This window comes from Notamacropus eugenii, chromosome 5 (genome assembly GCF_028372415.1).
Source record: "Notamacropus eugenii isolate mMacEug1 chromosome 5, mMacEug1.pri_v2, whole genome shotgun sequence".
In the NCBI taxonomy this organism is placed as follows: domain Eukaryota; kingdom Metazoa; phylum Chordata; class Mammalia; order Diprotodontia; family Macropodidae; genus Notamacropus; species Notamacropus eugenii.
The window spans coordinates 161,167,070-161,173,538 of NC_092876.1; positions in this window are offsets into that span (position 1 = coordinate 161,167,070).

Genomic DNA, 6,469 nt, shown 5'->3' on the forward strand with positions numbered 1-6,469 from the left:
AAATGAAACATTCCATCTTACAACCAACTCGTACAAAAAACAAAATGATGGGCAGAGCTTCTGATTGAAATTTGAAAAATGACCACTACTCCCTACCCTCCAAAATACAAATTACTCTGTCAGGATTATAGTCATGACCACCTCAAATGCAGCTTTGAAAAATTTTAGATACTAGTCTTCAGAGTCAAGTAGGGAAAAAAAATAGTCTTCCCTCCCAATTTTATAAAATAAAAAATGTTGAACAGTGATTTTGCTCTTTTCATATTTGTATATATTTAATGCTGGAGTTAATTACTTATTTATGGATAAACCCTTGCTGCCCGAGGGTTTCATGACTGATCTTCTGGCTCTGCCACCTCATGTATAATTTGGTTATCAGCAAACACTGAGGGGGAAATAAGAAAGTCAGAGAGGAAATTCCAAGGATAGTCAGATCTCAGATCTCTCTAGACTTAATAGTATTAAAGATTTAGAACCAAAAGGCCTCACTTTACACCTGAGAAAACTGAGGCCCAGGGAGGTAAAGAAGATATACGTATGTGTATATATGTATATACAATTTACTAATATACATATGTAAATAGGTAAGTCACTAAATACAAGGAGGAAAGAAGTAGGTAGTGTAACCCAGTAGAAATCACATAGACTTGAAATCAGGAAACTTGGTTTTCACTCTCCACTGTGTTTCTGAGTGAATGACCTTAGGCATGAAAAATCCAGTCTGTACCTTAACTTCCTCATGTAACAGAAATAACAATATATGTCTCCTACCCATAGCAGGGAACTTCACTAAAGATTAATTTGAATTAATAGCTATAAAAACACTTTGTAAACATTGAAGGAACCATGAGTATAAAGTGTTGTGGATCTTCTGTAATGGGTTAGCCCAGGCACTGGATGCTAGTTGCACTATTGTAGAGGCTTGGTTCTACCATTCAAGATGCATCCCTGTAAATGATATAAAAGTTTCTATTATCTTGTCCTGGAGGAGGAGATAAGACTTTGACATCTGCAAGTGATGAAATATGTTCAACAAAATATAGATATCCCTTTGACATCCCTTTTGTTTTTGGTCTTGACCTGTGATTTAATTGTTAGACAGAACCTTCTGTGTGGAAACTTCCTCAACAAGGTAGTTCTGGCAATTACTCTGATGAAGTGGGCATGCACTACTTAAGCATCTACTATATGTCTGTCACCTTGCTAAACAAGGAGGATACAAATATAAACAGACAATTCTTGTCCACTGAGTGTTTACATTGAGATGGTTAATAACAATATACATAAAAGACATAGAAATGATGAGGGGGGCAGAAATGAAAATATTAAGCTAGAGCATAGTTTTAAAGTTTATATGTCAGGAACAGGGCCAAAGAGGAACGAAGACTGGTTTGGAGCCCTCCACAAAATAGATTACATAGGAGGAAATCACAATTGAGAGTTACTTGAAATATTAAATCAAACATGTCAAACTCCAGGCCAGCAGAAATGCAAGCAGCCTGCAAAACTTCACAGTCTGAACCAGGTCAAAATGCAAGCAAGACGTGTTTGACAAAATAAATACAAAGACACTACAGCATAGATGATACTAATTTGTGCTTTTCTAAGTCGATATGCCACTTACAAGTATCCATTTCTATTTGAGTTTGACACCACTACCTTAAAGTACTTAGAAAGTTTCCTGGGACATGGAAAGGTTAAATGACATCACCATTATCATCATTCTTAACTTTATATAGTGTTTTTAGGTTTCCCCTATATAAAATGTTTTACATATATTAAATCCTTTGATTCATATGTCAATCATATTAATTTTGCAATTAATATGTCAGAGATAAGATTTGAATCTAGGCCATATTTCTTTTTTGATGAAATTAAAACATGAATAAATAATGAAGCTATTCCCCTTTCCTAGGCAATCACTGAGACCACATTGAGGACATTCAATTAATGATTCACTGGGTGTGAACTACATCCTTAGCATTTGATCTTTAAAACTAAAAATGGAGTTTGGGAAAGAAAGGCATTCAGAGCTGAGAAATTGGACACACATATGCCCAATTCCCTGGAAATAATATATGCAGCCATGTGGCCCCTGCGAAGAAAAGTGTGTGAAAGGAAAGCATGTTCTGCTTGAATTCCTGGATCAATCATACCCAATAAATTAATGAGAAAATTATGTGAAGTAATTGGTTAACTCACCCATATTGCCAATTGAATTTCCCCATGAGATCATCAAACTAGTCACCTGGTTTAACATCAGATCAAATACTACCACAAATTCCTAGAGACAGAAGGAATAGGAAAAAGGACCCAGCTGAAACCATCAATTCCCTCCACTCCAATTTGTTGTCTGATATATCCAGTCTTGAGTAAGAACTTGTATCTGTGAGATTTAAAGTGCAAAAGTGGTAATCCATCCTCATCCTAAATCCTCAGAATAGCAGTAACTGATAATAGTACCTGAATTTGGAGCTAAGAAACACAATGAGAAAGGAAACACGGAAGGAAAAGGTAGCTTCATGACTCTACAAGGCCATTAACCCTTTGCAGAAGTCTATCAGAGGTTGTGACCAAAGGAAAATTTCTTAAGGATTCCTGAAAAAGTTGGTAAAAGCTGTTAGTTTATCATCTGACTATATATATATATTTACTCTCTAAGTTTAAGCCCAATTTCTTCAAGAATCTTTAGTGTGTAGAAGGCAGTAAGTGCCCCAGGTTTTAAATAATTGTTTCCAAAATCACTGTCCTTGTTTTACCCTGTTAGTAAATATACTTTCTAAAAGGGAATAAATTATAGCTGAAAATAAATTGGGAATACACTAGTGGGGGCTCATGACTGGATAAGATTAGTAGAAGATATTCCCTAGCTCCCTAGGTTTATTCTTAGAACTTGCAGTCAGACATTCTTTAGGGTCCCAGCCCACCAATGTAAGTATGAGTTAGGGAATTAGCTATAAAGGGAGTAGTACACAGGGATATATGTAAGCTTTTATGTTTTGATTTTATGTGCCATATTTGTAGGAAGGTACAGTAGCATCAATAACTTTAAAAAAACTTAACGTGATAAATATTTAGTTCTCATTCTGTCACACTCCAGATTTTGCTATTAGGATACATATAAACAACTTTGGACCACAGACTGCCCTAAATCCCTCCACATCATCTCTATAGACATAATTGAGATTTTTACACAAAGATCACACACTCTTAACATCAGGTAATATTTCCTAGTGTTTCCATATCCATCATGATGCATATAGAGAATAAGCTCAAGAGAATGCCTTTTAAACTTTTCAGGATCAATGCAAAATTCTCCTATCTCTGGTGGGTCTATTTATAAGTTGCCTGCAGTTATTCCACTTTGGCAGTAGTTTTTAAATGAGCAGAGGGAGCAAAAGAATGGTGGTGCAAGGGAGAAATCAAACTTCAGCAAAGGCTCAACTGTAGAAGTTAGCAAACAAAGTGACTCAGAGTCTACCCGAATCAAAGTTTGTTTCCTCTCGCTAATGGGAAACACAAAAGGAATGAAATTCTTTACTATAACACTGAGATATGATGCATTTTTGAGTTGCCCAAGATCCAAATGGAATTAAAATTTACAGCATTTTAGATCCCAAATTCCTCAATAGCAATTTTCTACCACACTTAAAGCATACTTAAATAAAACCTTTTCCCCTACCCTCAGGTCTTTAATGTAGCACAATAGGGAGGAGAAGATAGTGGGAAAAAAACGTTACTCAGGGTACTATTCTAGGTTGGTCACGCAGCTGTCAGCTCAATACATATATGAAAAAGACTTAGCAGCTCCCAGGCTTGAGCCCTTAATTCATGTTCGTGTTTTAATTTAATCAAAAAGAAACATGGCCTAGGTTCAAATCTTATCTCTGATATATTAATTGTGAAATTAGATAATTAATTCTTCTGAAGGAGAGTGGACAATAGTGATTACAACCAGCTTTTATATCTCCCTAGTTGCCAACATTTTGTGTTACACTATCATAGGATCATAGCTCTTGGAATGTAAGATACCTCGGAGGTTATCTATTCCAACCCTCACATTTTAAAGATGGAGAAATAGACCCAATAAATTTAAGTGACTAATATAAAGTCACATAAATAGCATATATAGGTGGCAAGCAAATAGAGTGCCAGGATAGTATCAGAAAGATCAGAATTGAAATTAGATAGTTACTAGTTGTGTGGCAGACCACTTAACTTCTGTTTGCCTCAGTTTCCTCATCTACAAAATGAGAATAATAATAGACCTAACTCCCAAAGTTATTGTGAGGTTGAAATGAGATAATATTTGTAAAATGCTTTGCTCAGTGCTTAACTCATATAAGTATTACGTAATAACAATAATAACTAGTTGCTGTTGTTGTTGTGTACAGAGGCAGGATCTGAGCCCAGGAACATCAATGCCTGTGTTCTTTCCATCATTTTTTTGTGTGTTTTAGTGGAGTATAGTGAAAAGAAGACTGAATTTTGAGTCAGAGTACTTGAGTTCAAATCCAGTATCTTATTACTTGTATGATCATGGAAAAATCCCTATATGATCATAATCAAAACATGTAACAATATGAGACTTGCTTTATTCATATTTAAAATAAGGGGTTTGTATTGCAAAATATCTAAGGTCTCTTCTAGTTCAAAACCCGATTAAGAGAGATAGAAATAATGTGAATTACCAAATGAATTATATTCAACAGCTGAATAAATACTTATGCACACAAGAGAAGTTGACCAGAACTTTGTGGTTGAGATGTTATTCATATAAGGTATATATATAACCACAATTCAAATTCACTTACTGCATGCACCTACCCTCAAGGAGCTTACATCCTATTTGGGGAGTGTAACATTTATTTTGTTATTGCTTAGTTATTTTCAGTCATGTCATATACTTTCTCTTCAAAACCCTTTGGGGGCTTTCTTGACAAAGATACTACAGTGGTTTTTCATTTCTTTCTCTAGCTCATTTTAACAGATTAGGAAACCGAGGCCAACAGGGCTAAGTAACTTGTCTAGGACCACACAGCTAGTAAGTGTCTGAAATCAAATTTTAATTCAGGTCTTCCTGACTCCAGGTCCAGCACTCTAACGACTATGCTGCCTCATCACCTGTAACATTTATACAGACAAGTAAATAAAAGTAATCTCAAGAGGAGAAAGAGCATGGGCAATGGAAGGGATGAAGAAGGGTATCGCAGAGGAGATGGTGTCTGATTCTAACCTTGAAAGAAGATAAGGGGCTCATTCTAAACAAAATGGGAAAGCATCTGGCTTGTAAATATTTAGAAAGGGGGAATGAAATGTCAAGTTTAGAGGCTAATAGTCTAATTTAGTTCAAACACAAAATATATGAGATGAATGATGTTGAATAAAGCAGTAAAGGCAATTTGAAGCTAAATATATACTAATTTGGAAACTTCTAGAAATGATTTTTAGGTGTCAAGTTGCCAATATCAACAACATTACTGCATGAGAAACTGTGATTTCACATGGGACATATTGCACAATAGGACGAGTATCACAGACATGGAGAAGAGCAAATACTAGTCACAATTTTCACCAAAGTGGATAGCTTGGAGTCTGAAAACTATAAGTCAAACAACTGGATTGATTCCTTATAGTGTCAGAATGTGTTATGAAAGAAATGGTAAATCTTAAAAAGGAAGCAGTGATCACAAAGAGCTAGCAGGACTTCATTAAAAATGACTCCTAGCTAATCCTGGCTTCAGAGGATAGCTGATGAGACCACTTTCATTCTTTCTCTTCTTTCTCTATGAGGTACTATATGTGTGTGGAATGTTGTGTATGATGGTCAATATGGTTTCAGTGTCTATGTAACTTCTTTTATTTTTTACAGTTAAGGTTCTGTAAGGAGAAGGTAGTAATGCTGAGAAATTGCTATGGAAGAAAAAGACCTCACTAACCCTTTTATCACTATTATTACTATTGTTGCAGTTAATAAGTAATATTAATAACCCCCTACTATGCCACACTAATCTCATTTACTATTTTTGACAGAATTATTAGAATGGTAGATTAAAGAAACTCTCTAGCTATAGTTTACCTAGACTTTAACAAAGCATTTTATAAAGACTATCCTTCCATTTTAATGGCAAACCTTGAGAGATGTGAGCTAGACAATGGTAAAATTAATTGAATTATTGGTTGATTGAGTGGCTAGAGTCAAGGAATTATCACAAATTGTTCAACATCAATTTGGAAAGAGGTCTTACTGAGTTCCTCAAAAACATATGCTTGACCCTATATGATGCTTTACATTTTGTCAATGATTTGCACACAGATGGGTTTATCACATAAATGGCATGTTTATCAAGCAAGCAAACGACAAAAATCTGGAAGGAATAGTTGATACATTGAATAATAGCATCAGGATTCTAAAAGATGTCAACAGAATGACCTGTAAAGCCCAAAATTAATAATATAAAATTTAATA